The 12,525-nt window shown below is 39.7% G+C and overlaps 1 long non-coding RNA gene across 6 annotated transcripts in view; it reads left to right on the forward strand.

Moving 5' to 3' along the window:
- The first annotated feature begins 2,454 nt into the window (after positions 1 to 2,454).
- LOC139180228 (uncharacterized) overlaps positions 2,455 to 12,525 on the forward strand; it is a 40,790-nt gene continuing 30,719 nt past the window's right edge. For all 6 annotated transcript variants that reach the window (XR_011564558.1, XR_011564559.1, XR_011564560.1 and 3 more), the window contains exons 1-2: positions 2,455 to 3,143; positions 3,944 to 4,002. This is a non-coding gene — a long non-coding RNA (uncharacterized lncRNA). The remainder of the gene's footprint in view (positions 3,144 to 3,943; positions 4,003 to 12,525) is intronic.

Consider the following 12,525-nt stretch of genomic DNA (forward strand, 5'->3'; position numbering starts at 1 on the left):
TAAAGAATGAAAATAACCTTTAGGTGACCAAGATCAAGCATAAACCCACCACCCGCCCCCACCAGATTTCCTAGTGTACTTCTTTAGATTTCGGACTTTTCGTTTTATAATTTCTTTGATAAATTCACTGCTTTAATTTTTTTCTGTTTTCTTTGTATCCCCGAATCTTGCCGTCTTTATGCTTTTTAGTTTAAATTTCTTCCATTTGTTTTTTAAATCCTGTTGAGCCCTCTTCAGCTATTGTATTTAAACATCTCTTATTCTCCATTTTTATAGTATCTTGTTTCAAGGATGTATTATATTTTAAAATTTGTCTAAGAATAGGAATCCAGCTTTTATTTTTTTCTGGTGTCGTCTTGTCTAAATTAAGTCTCTTTACTCCAATGTGAGCTATTCTTTTTCACGTTGTTTTTTTTAAATTTATTTTACCTTTGTGTATAAAAGTAAGAGTAATCTATGAATCTCTTCATATATCTCTGTGAATGGGACAAATTTCATTCAGAAAAGTGAGACAGGAGGTAAGTGAACAGAGGAAATTAGAAGCTTACAAAACCATAGGAAGCACTGGAGGTGTGTTTTAGGTCCAGGAAGTTGGTCCTGGTCTTTAGAAAATCAGCACATTTAGGGACCAGAGCACTGAGTGACTCGCAAGAGGACCCGTGAGCCAGGTTGGCAGACGCTCACTTCCGCCGTCTGCAGAAGCCATGCCTGTCTTCTTCTCCCCTGCCTTCCAGAGCTTGTGCAGGTGCCGCCTCTGAGTCAGTCTAGGAAATGTACTTTCCAGGCTTCCTGCCTGTGCATAAAGGGAAGCAGACACGTTTCTGAGAGGCTCACAAGCAGCTCACACAACTGCTGTTGAATTTGCATTCTAATCGGCAGGTGGGAATCTGGTGGGAACTTCACTTGCTGCTCTTTTCTAGCCTGGTCTCCCACCCGACTGAAAAACATGACCGGGGACCTATGAACAGAGGTGATGTCATGCTGATTAGTAAACCCTCTTTGCAGTGAATAGATAAGGAGCTAGCTGTCAAACTCCAAATCCCCCAGGAACAGAACAAAGAAAGATTTATTCTGGAATGTCAGCATCCATGCTGCGAGCAGTAGCTTTCCCCAGACACTTTCTATTTGTCCAGAGAAGAACTAGGGTTTGACACTGGGGTAATAGCAGCTCTCAGCTGCTTTCCATATTGGATAAAGATGGAGGGAGGTAAGTGCTGATTCGATTCGTCTCTTTCTCTCTCTTTGGCTGCACCCCACGACCTAAGCCCTCAGCAGTCCCTGCAGACCCGAGCCGGGGACCTTTCAGAGCCTCATGGGTGGACAACCCTTCCCCTGGTCTCAGCCTCTCAGCACACAGCAGTAGAGTAGGCTGTGCACACCCTGCCCCTCAACAATTTCCACAAGTCTGTTGTGATCACTTTTTATGGCTGATGCCCAATTGCATTGTTGTTTTTCATAGTTTAAGTTTATTCCTTATTGTATTTCTGGACTTTTATATCATTGAGGCCCTAGAGTAACAGAGGGCAAATGCAAATGCCTAATCTGCCATTTATCTTAATAAGTTTTGCCCACTTTGGAAGGCGTATTTGGCTCCTTGATATGGACCTCTGTCTCATATTTGTAACCTGGTTTCCACAGCCATACAGCGCATATGCGAAGTCCCATGTCTCCAATAGAAACCGAATTGTCTTCTGAGCTGAGATGCTCACTTTTGACTGTTTCTTTGTAGACCTCAAAGACCATCCTCCCCACTGTCTTCTGTGTATGTGAACAGTCCATCAAGGCCACATGAAATCTAGTTTCCTTTGTCAAGGTGAATCCAGCTAATTGCAACTTTCTCCCTTTTTTGAATTTTAATTGGAGTGTTATTACATGATAAAGACGTGTGTGTATACAGGACACATGTATCTATATTACATTTAGTGCCACATCTATACAAGATGAAAAGTGAAAGTGAAAGTCGTTCCGTCCTGTCCGACTCTTTGCAACACCATGGACCATACAGGAATTCTCCAGGCCAGAATACTGGAGTGGGTAACCTTTCCCTCCTCCAGGGGATCTTCCCAACTCAAGGATTGAACCCAGGTCTCCAACATTGCAGGCAGATTCTTTACCAGCTGAGCCACCTGGGAAGTCCAAAAATACGGCAGTAGGTAGCCTATGCCTTCTTCAGTGGATCTTCCTGATCCAGGAATCAAACCGGGGTCGTCGTCTTTGCATGCGGATTCTTTACCAACTGAGCTATGAGTGAAGCTCAATGCAAGATGATGTGGCACTAAATGTAACATACTTTTTATGATATAATTATTCATGCTGCTAAGTCGTTTCAGTCGTGTCGACTCTGTGCGACCCCAGAGACAGCAGCCCACCAGGCTCCGCCATCCCTGGGATTCTCCAGGCAAGAACACTGGAGTGGGTTACCATTTCCTTCTTCAATGCATGAAAGAGAAAAGTGAAAGTGAAGTCGCCCAGTCATGTCCGACTCTTAGCGACCCCATGGACTGCAGCCTACCAGGCTCCTCCATCCATGGGATTTTCCAGGCAAGAGTACTGGAGTGGGGTGCCATTGCCTTCTCCGATAATTATTCATAGAGTCTGATTAATTAAGTAATGCCCTAGTTGATTCCAGAACTTATTTAGGGTAAACCATATAAAACTGCACTATAATTGGATTTAATGTGCTGAAATCCGTGCCTTTTTTTTAGGGCATAGCATGGTGCTGGAGATACAGTAAAATATCAGTACACATAAGGGGTATGTGTGTGTTCATTCACTCAATCATGTCTGACTCTTTGCGACCCCATAGACTGTAGCCTATCAGGCTCCTCTGTCCATGGGATTCTCCAGACAAGAATACTGGAGTGTATAGCCATTTCCTTCTCCAGGAGACCTTCCTGACCCAGGGATCAAACCCACGTCTCCTGCGTTGTAGGTGAATTCTTTACCACTGAGCCACCAGGGAAGCCCACACATACGATCAATTTAAATTCACCCTGTAACCAACTTATATCTCCCCTAAACATACTTTATTTTTAATTATCTTGCTCATCTTTTTTTCCTTTTATGAATCTCCCAGGGAATATAGCTGAAGATGTCAAAGAAATCAGAAGACAGTGAGAAGAAAATGGAAACAATTTTAAAAGGTATTAATAATTGATACCCAGTTAGTCCCTCTCTTCTTCCTTATTACTTTCATAAATTCCGTTTATCTTTCTTTGTATAACAATGAGCATTAGCCTTTTCCTATGGCAGTTTGGTGCAAGGTGGTTGAATGAGCATTCTTATAAGGCTGAAGCAATTTAATAGCCTGTACTGTTAAATTCACATAACTTTAGTGAGCTTTCCAACTTGAACATGTTCTGTGTCCTGTTTTTAATTTTTATAACAAAGAATTGTCCACTGAGAAACAGTGAAGTGAAACTTTTTGTTTCAATGACTGGGGAAAGAGATGGGAGTAGCATTTCCAGTGTTAGAGAGAGTACATCTCTCTGGCCAGACACCAAATGACATTGCTGTGGGGTTTTGACAGACTTGTTACATTATTAAAGTCCATCTCTTTCCTAGGAGCACACACCATTACAACAATAATCTCTGTAGGAAAACCTTCTTCCTGTTTTTGGCTGGAGGCACCCCTGCATCTTTGACACGATTATTTTGGTTGTTACTCGGAAGTTCCCTGAAGAGCCAGCAGCTTTCCCTATGGTGTTTGAGCTTTGACCTTGAGCAATTTTTATGACATATTATTTAATGATCTTTAAAGGTGTGCTTTATTCATTTTCCTTATCTAATAGTCACATTGAAACTAAAACTTAGAAATGAATGACAAGAAGGGAAAATTTAAATGAGGGCCCAAATTTAGCTTTTTTACTCTGTTTAAATATTTTTCATTAGCAGAGGTGTTATTTTGTGTGAATTTTCTTAAGTTTTTCCTTCCTCTTTCCAGGTGTGGATTAAAACTTTATATAAAAATTAAAGTACAATGTGCATTAACAGATAATAATGGTAAGTCATTATTTAAAAAATAATACATAGAATTTTAAGACATGAATGCTACCATATAAGTATATTGTATCCTTATATCTGTCTAACATTCATCTATAACATGAATGATGTGACTGTATATAATGTTCACATATTATATATCTCATGTACCAGGAGATTTAGAATTAGACCTGGATGTTCTCAGAAAGCCAGCTAAATCCCTAACTGAAATAAACACTCTAAGCAACTAAGGATTATCACTCCCTGTGATAGGAAGCATGCAAATGATTGAAATAAGTGGAAAAAGTAGATCCTTTATTTTCCCTTTTCTTTTGGCCTTTGTTTTAGAGTCTTAAAAATCTATTCTTTGCAATATGTAAGTAAGCCATAATCATATTCTTTTCAAATTTATTTTTTTAACTTTAAATTCTAAGTTTTAATGCTATAGGCCAGAACTCTCCAATGGAACTTTCTGCAATAATAGAAATCCTGTATAGCCACACTAATAAGGTAACCACTAGCCACATGTAGTTAGTGAACACCCCAGAAACGTGACTTCTGTGATTGAGGAACTGAATTTTCATCTCTATCAAGTTTTAATTCATTTAAATTTAGTAGCCACCATATTAGCATAGCTGTAGACTATTGGAGAAGAGAATGGCAACCCATTCCAGTATTCTTGCCTGGAGAATCCCATGGACAGAGGAGCTTGGTGGGCTACAGTCCATGGGGTCACAAAGAGTTGGACATGACTGAGCCATTAAACCACCACCACCACCAGACTATTGAAAGTATCAATTTTTCAGTGTTTAAGAGTGACTGAATGAAAGATGCTCAACATTGCTCATTATTAGAGAAATGCAAATAAAAACTACAATGAGATATCACCTCACACCAGTCAAAATGGCCATCATCAAAAAGTCTACAAACAATAAATGCTGGAGAGGGTGTGGAGAAAAGGGAACGCTCTTGCACGGTTGGTGGGAGTATAAATTGATACAGCCACCATGGAAGACAGCATGGAGATTCCTTAAAAAATTAGAAATAAAACCACTGTATGACCCAGAAATCCCACTACTAGGCATATACCCTGAGGAAACAAAAATTGGAAACGACACATGTATCCCATGGTTCACTGCAGCACTACTTACAATAGCTAGAACATGGAAGCAACCTAGATGTCCATCAACAGATGAATGGATAAAGAAGTTGTGGTACATATACACAATGGAATATTACTCAGCCATAAAAAGGAATGCATCTGAGTCAGTTCTAATGAGGTGGATGAACCTAGAACCTGTTATACAGAGTGAAGTAAGTCAGAAAGAGAAAGATAAATATCTTATTCTAATGCATATATATGGAATCTAGAAAAATGGTACTGAAGAATTTATTTACAGGGCAGTAGTAGAGAAACAGACATAGAGAATAGACTTATGGACTTGGGGAGAGGGGAGGAGAGGGTGAGATGTATGGAGAGAGTAACATGGAAACTTACATTACCATATGTAAAATAGATAGCCAATGGGAATTTGCTGTATGGCTCAGGAAACTCAAACAGGGGCTCTGTATCAACCTAGAGGGGTGGGATGGGGAGGGAGATGGGAGGAGGTTCAAAAGGGAGGGGAATATGTATACGTATGGCTGACTCATGTTGGGCTTTGACAGAAAACAACAAAATTCTGTAAAGCAATTATACTTCAATTAAAAAAAAAAGAGTAGCTGAAGTGCAAGATGTTTCTTAATTATACAAGGATAATTTTTTGAAAAGATATTAAGAACTTTTTGTCATGCATATATTGAACTAATTTTAAAGCACTTTTAAAATAGAGTAGCATATATAAATATGTATTGAATATACATATTCATGCATATATATTTATATATAAACCAGAAAGAAATTTGCAAGCTTGGTTATGTAGTAATATTACCCCCAAACTGAAGAAGTTGTATGGCTGAAAAAAACATGTTGTCAGTGAGTACTGGTACATATCTAGCAATGAAACACAAAAAATTTAATTTAAAAATAAATCCCACCATACATGCAATACCAAAAAGGACAGGTGGTACTGAATTTTAATGAACCTTGATAACTAAAAATGTAAGGCACTGTAAAATAAGTTTGATTGAATTCTTCTGAAGGTAACCATAATTCTTGAAGACAGTTCCCCAAGAAGAAGCGAACTATAAATCGAATAGTAATTTTGAAGAAAATTCAATGTCATGCTCTGGCATTCAGAAAAGTAAATATTGTATACCTACTAACAGGTGAATGAGAGTAATAACTTGCTGATCTAAATTGTTAATAAAATCACTCAAACTTTATCTCCAATCAGTCTTGTGAAATAAGATATACTGTTCAGTTTTAGGAAAACAGAATGACCAACAAGCTCTGAAATCTGTGTTTGTGGAGTGAGGGTACATGGTGCTTCTTGCCGTCACCAAGGATAGCATATCCCCCCTCACCTTTTATCTTTGATGCTGAGCCTTGCCTTGTCAGTATTTGCTCTGTAGATATATAATAATTTGGAAAGAAATAGGTCTTATTCACTGGGAAATACATAGATGTATAGATTTTTCACATACACCTAATGCTTCAGTCAAGGTCTAAGCATTACTGTAGGTTTGCATGTTATGTGGGTGAGGGGTACATTTGGGAAAAGGAAGGTAGAAGATGTTTATATATATATATACTTTTACTTATTTTTGGCTGTGCTAGGGCTTCATTGCTGTGCTGGTTTTCTCTAGTTGTGGTGTGCAGGCTTCTCACTGCAGTGGCTTCTCTTGTGAAGTACAGGCTCTAGGGATTTTAGTAGTTGGGGGTCTGTCTCTGGAGCACAGGCTCAGTAGTTGTGGGCCATGGGCTTAGTCGCTCTGCAGCATATGGGATCATCCCAGATCAGAAATCCAACCTGCATCTCTTGCATTGGCAGGTGGGTTCTTTACCACTGAGCTAACTAGGAAGTCCCGGAAGGTAGAAACTGTTTAATCTGTGAGCGTCACGAGTTAAATGATGCAGGTCTGAATCCCATTGCATGTGCTATTATGATAAGGAGCAAAATCCAAGACAACGTGATAGGTTGTATTTAAAAATTATTTATTGAACCAAGCCGAATCTTAATGTACATTTGGCACAGTAAGGCACTAGCTCCTGTAGCTCTGAATATATTTCTTCATTGCTGCTAAATCTATAACTGTAGTTTGACAGGATGATAAAGAATTATGTTTTTGTTCTTTCTACCATTTGTTTAAAATTTGTTTGCAAGTGTGTGCATTACAAAGAAACACAAATCAAGTAGTCAAGAGATTGTGTTATTCTTCTGACTCTTCCCCTTTATCTTTCTGTGATCTGCAACAAATAATGTTCTTGGATCTCAGAAAATTAGATAGATGTTCTCTATGATGCATTTAATTAAGAAATAATTCCCCGAGATGAAAGAGACAAAGCATTATACAAGCAGTACTGTTTCCAGAAGAGACATCTGTATTAGTTTGCTAGGGTTGATCTAACAAATTACCACCAACTAGATGGTTTAAACCAAAAAAAACTTATTCGCTCATATATTGTGTGTGTTCGTTGTTCAGTTGTGTCCAACTCTTTGTGATCCCATGGATATAGCCTGCCAGGCTCCTCTGTCTGTGAGATTTCCCAGGTAAGAATACTGGAGTGGGTAGCCATTTCCTTCTCCAGGAGATCTTCCTGATCCAGGGATCGAACCTGGGTCTCCTGCATTGCAGGCAGACTCTACTGTCTGAGCCACCAGGGAAGCCCTCTTGCATATACTGGCTTGGCCAAAAAGTTCATTCAAATTATCCATAAGATTTTATGGATAAATACAAATGAGCTTCTTGGCCAACCCAATAGTTCTGGGAATTGGAAATAGAGATATTGACAGGGCCATGCTGACTCCGAAGGCTTTAGGGGAAGATCCTTTCTCGCCTCACCCTAACCGCTGATATTGATGGCGATTCTTGTTGTTCTTTGGCTTATAGTTGCGTCATTCCCATCTCGGTCTCTGTCTTCTTGTAATCTTCTCCCTGGGTGTCAATGCCTCTGTGTCCACATTTCTCTCTTTTTATAAGGACACCATTCTAATCCCATATGACCTTATCTTACCTTGAGCACATCTGCAGAGACTCTATTTGTAAATAAGTTGCCTTCACAGCTCTTGGAGTCTAAGAATTGAATGCATCTTTTAGGAGACACAGCTGAACCCACAGGAACACCAGAAGGCACAGTCTATTTCTGTTGAAGGAGACACAAGTCTCAAATAAAGGAGTGATTAAATCCTGATATCTAGACACAGTGAGGGAGGAATAATGGACACATGATATGAATATATTTCATATCTATTAGTATAAAAGTATGTACACATACATAGATATAAACTGACCTTCATTGTGAATGCTAGAGATATGCAGTAAAACAAAAAAGCCTATTTTAGTTTGAATGAAATCAACTCATTTCCATGGAAAGACATGAAGGAGGTCGCAGCAGGGAGAAGTCAGCTGAGCCTCCATGATCTGACCTTTAACTTGGACTCACCACAGGCCCATGACTGCCCTCAGTCTTGAATTCTTGGAGAATGGGATCTTAGTAGTATTTCCCAATTGTTGGGACTCCCCATGTGCAACCTTAGGTTAGTGTGGTTCAAGGAAAGTGAATATAGCAATACAGTGTCCCATCCATTTACAGTAACACCCCTTAGAGCCAAGCTGAAAAAAACTAACAGTACTTGATTCAGAAAAGTTCAGTCACTCAGTTGTGTCCAACTCCTTGCAACCCCAAGGACTGCAGCACGCCAGACCTCCCTGTCCACCACCAACTCCTGGAGTTTACCCAAACTCATGTCCCATCAAGTCGGTGATGCCATCCAACTACCTCATCTTCTATTGTCCCCTTCTCTTCCCGCTTTCAATCTTTCCCAGCATCAGGGTCTTCTCCAGTGAGTCAGTTCTTCATATCAGGTGGCCAAATGTTGAAGCTTCAGCTTCAGCATTAGTCCTTCCAATGATTATTCAGGACTTATTTTCTTTAGGGTTGACTGGTTTGATCTCCTTGCAGTCCATGGGACTCTCAAGAGTCTTCTCCAACACCATAGTTCCAAAGCACCAATTCTTTGGTGCTCAGCTTTCTTTATATTCCAACTTTCACATCCATACATGACTACTGGAAAAACCATAGCTTTGACTAGACGGACCTTTGTCAGCAAAGTGATGTCTCTGCTTTTTAATATGCTGTCTAGGTTGGTCATAGATTTTCTTCCAAGGAGCAAGCATCTTTTAATTTCATGGCTGCAGTCACCATCTGCAGTGATTTTGGAACCCCCAAAAATAAAGTCAGCCACTGTTTCCACTGTTTCCCCATCTATTTCCCATGAAGTGATGGGACCAGATGCCATAATCTTAGTTTTCTGAATGTTGAGCTTTAAGTCAGCTTTTTCACTATGCTCTTTCACTTTCATCAAGAGGCTTTTTAGTTCTTCTTCACTTCTGCCATAAGGTTGGTGTCATCTGCATATCTGAGGTTATTGATATTTCTCCTGGCAATCTTGATTCCAGCTTGTGCTTCATCCAGTCTGCCATTTTGCATGTTGTATTCTGCATATAAGTTAAATAAGCAGGGTGACAATATACAGCCTTGACATTCTCAATTTGGATCCAATCTGTTGTTCCATGTCCAGTTCTAACTGTTGCTTTCTGACCTGCATGCAGATTACTCAGGAGGCAGGTCAGGTGATCTGGTATTCCCATCTCTTGAAGAATTTTCCACAGTTTGTTGTGATCCACAGAGTCAAATGCTTTGGCATAGTCAGTAAAGCAGAAGTAGATGTTTTTATGGAACTCTTGCTTTTCTTATGATCCAACAGATGTTGGCAATTTGATCTCTGGTTCCTCTGCCTTTTTTAAACCCACTTGAAGAAGTTCTTGGTTCATATACTGCTGAAGCCTGGCTTGGAGAATTTTGAGCATTACTTTGCTAGTGTGTGAGATGAGTGCAATTGTGTGGTAGTTTGAACATCCTTTCGCATTGCTTTTCTTTGGGATTAGAATGAAAACTTGACCCTCTCCAGTCTTGTGGCCACTGCAGAGTTTTCCAAATTTGCTGACATATTGAGTGCAGCACTTTCACAGCATCATCTTTCAGGATTTGAAATAACTCAGCTGTAATTCTATCACCTCCACTAACTTTGTTCGGTGTGATGCTTCCTAAGGCCCACTTGACTTCGCATTCCAGGATGTCTGACTCTAGGTGAATGATCACAGCATCGTGCTTATCTGGGTCATAAAAATCTTTATTTTATCGTTCTTCTGTGTATTCTTGCCATCTTGTCTTAATATCTTCTGCTTCTGTTAGGTCCATACCATTTCTGTCCTTTATTGAGCCCATCTTTGCATGAAATTTTCCCCTGGTATCTGTAAGTTTTTTGAAGAGATCTCTAGTCTTTCTCATTCTATTGCTTTCCTCTATTGCTTTGCACTGATCACTGAGGAAGGCTTTTCTTATCTCTCCTTGCTATTCTTTAGGACTCTGCATTCAGATGGGTGTATCTTTCCTCTTCTCCTTTGTCTCTCACTTCTCTCCTCCTGTACAATGTCATGAACCCCTGTCCATAGTTCTTCAGGCACTCTGTCTATCAGATCTAATCCCTTGAATCTATTTGTCACTTCCACTGTATAATCCTAAGGGATTTGATTTAGGTCCTATCTGAATGGTCTAGTGGTTTTCCCCACTTTCTTCAATTTAAGTTTGAATTTTGCAATAAGAAGTTCGTGATCTGGGCCAGAGTCATCTCCCAGTTTTGTTTTTGCTGACTACATAGAGTTTCTCTATCTTCAGCTGCAAAAAATATAATCAATCTGATTTTGGTATTGACCATCTGGTGATGTCCACGTGTAAAGTCATCTCTTGTGTTGTTGGAAGATGGTGTTTGCTATGACCAGTGCATTCTCTTGGCAAAACTCTGTTAGCCTTTGCCCTGCTTCATTTTGTACTCCAAGGCCAAATTTGCCCGTTACTCCAGGTACCTCTTGACTTCCTACTTCTTCATTCCAGTCCTCTATGATAAAAGGACATCTTTTGGGGTGTTAGTTCTAGAAGCTCTTGTAGGTCTTCATAGAACCATTTAACTTCAGCTTCTTCTGCATTAGTGATTGGGACATAGACTTGGATTATTGTGCTATTGAATGGTTTGCCTTGGAAATGACCAAAGATCATTCATGTTTTTGAGATTGCACCCAAGTACTGCATTTTGGACTCTTTTGTTGACTATGAGGGCTACTCCATTTCTTCTAAGGGATTCTTGCCCACAGTAGTAGATATAATGGTTATCTGAATTAAATTCACCCATTCCAGTCCATTTTAGTTCACTGATTCCTAAAATGTTGATGTTTATGCTTGCCAACTCCTGTTTGACCACTTCCAATTTACCTTGATTCATGGACCTAACATTCCTGGTTTCTATGCAATATCTTCTCTTGCTTGGTTAGTACATTTTTTAAAGAGGGGTGTCTCCTCCTGTCAGAAGCTACACTGGAGCCAGATGAAGTATCTGAGTCACCTGCTCAAGTGTTTGAGGACATTGGGTCTTGCTAGTAAGGTGCATCTATCTCCCCCGTAGACAGGTATTTATTTACTTGAGTCAATGTGACCTGTCTTCAGAAAAGTCAATGATTTGGATCAAATAACCACATAGAGTATAATTTCAGAATTAGAAGGAACATCTTTTTCTCAATGCTTTCTGAAATGGTGCTTGTGGGTGAGAGAGGGTAAGTTAGTTCTCGGCGGGGAGGAGGAACCTAACTAAATTATATCAGAGTCCTTGATATGGAACAAAGACTAAGCACATACATATCATTCTCAGAGCGTATGTGTATCCAGTTCTTGCTCTCAGTGGATGTCAGAGAGAGAAGGATTTCTGAAGCAAAGTTGAAATACATATTTGCACAGTTCTCATTATCCATGGATTCAATTTTTTCAAATTTGCTTACTCACTAAAATGTATTTACGTGTGTGTTTTTAAATTATTATTTTTGGCTGAGCTGGGTCTTTGTTGTGATGTGTGGGCTTTCTCTAGTTGCCCATGGCATGTGGTTCCTGATCAGGGGTGGAACCTGTGTCCTGTGTTGGACAGCAGATTGTTAATCACTGGACCACTAGGGAAGTCCCACTAAAATGTATTTGTAATCCCCTCATCAATACATGTGGGGATTTCATGGTCGTTTGCAGAACCAGGCAGAGTAGCAAAACATTTCAGTCAGTCTGTGCACGAGTGCCCAAGTAAAGTGGAACAAGGTGACTCTCTGCCTTCATGTTTCTGCTCTTGTAACTGGACACAAGTGTCCTTTTCACAGTCCAATTAGTGCCACCTTTTCCTCATTTTTTATATTTTTCATTGGTGATTTTTCTGTTTAAAATCACTCCAAACATTGTGCTGAAGTGCATTCTAGTGTTCCTAAGAGCAGGGCTTATATTATAGAGAAAATCAGTATGTTAGATAAGCTTCATTCAGCCATGAGTCACAGTGCTGTTGGCTCTGAGTT

The sequence above is a fragment of the Bos indicus genome, chromosome 27 (assembly GCF_029378745.1).
Source record: "Bos indicus isolate NIAB-ARS_2022 breed Sahiwal x Tharparkar chromosome 27, NIAB-ARS_B.indTharparkar_mat_pri_1.0, whole genome shotgun sequence".
NCBI classification, from domain to species: domain Eukaryota; kingdom Metazoa; phylum Chordata; class Mammalia; order Artiodactyla; family Bovidae; genus Bos; species Bos indicus.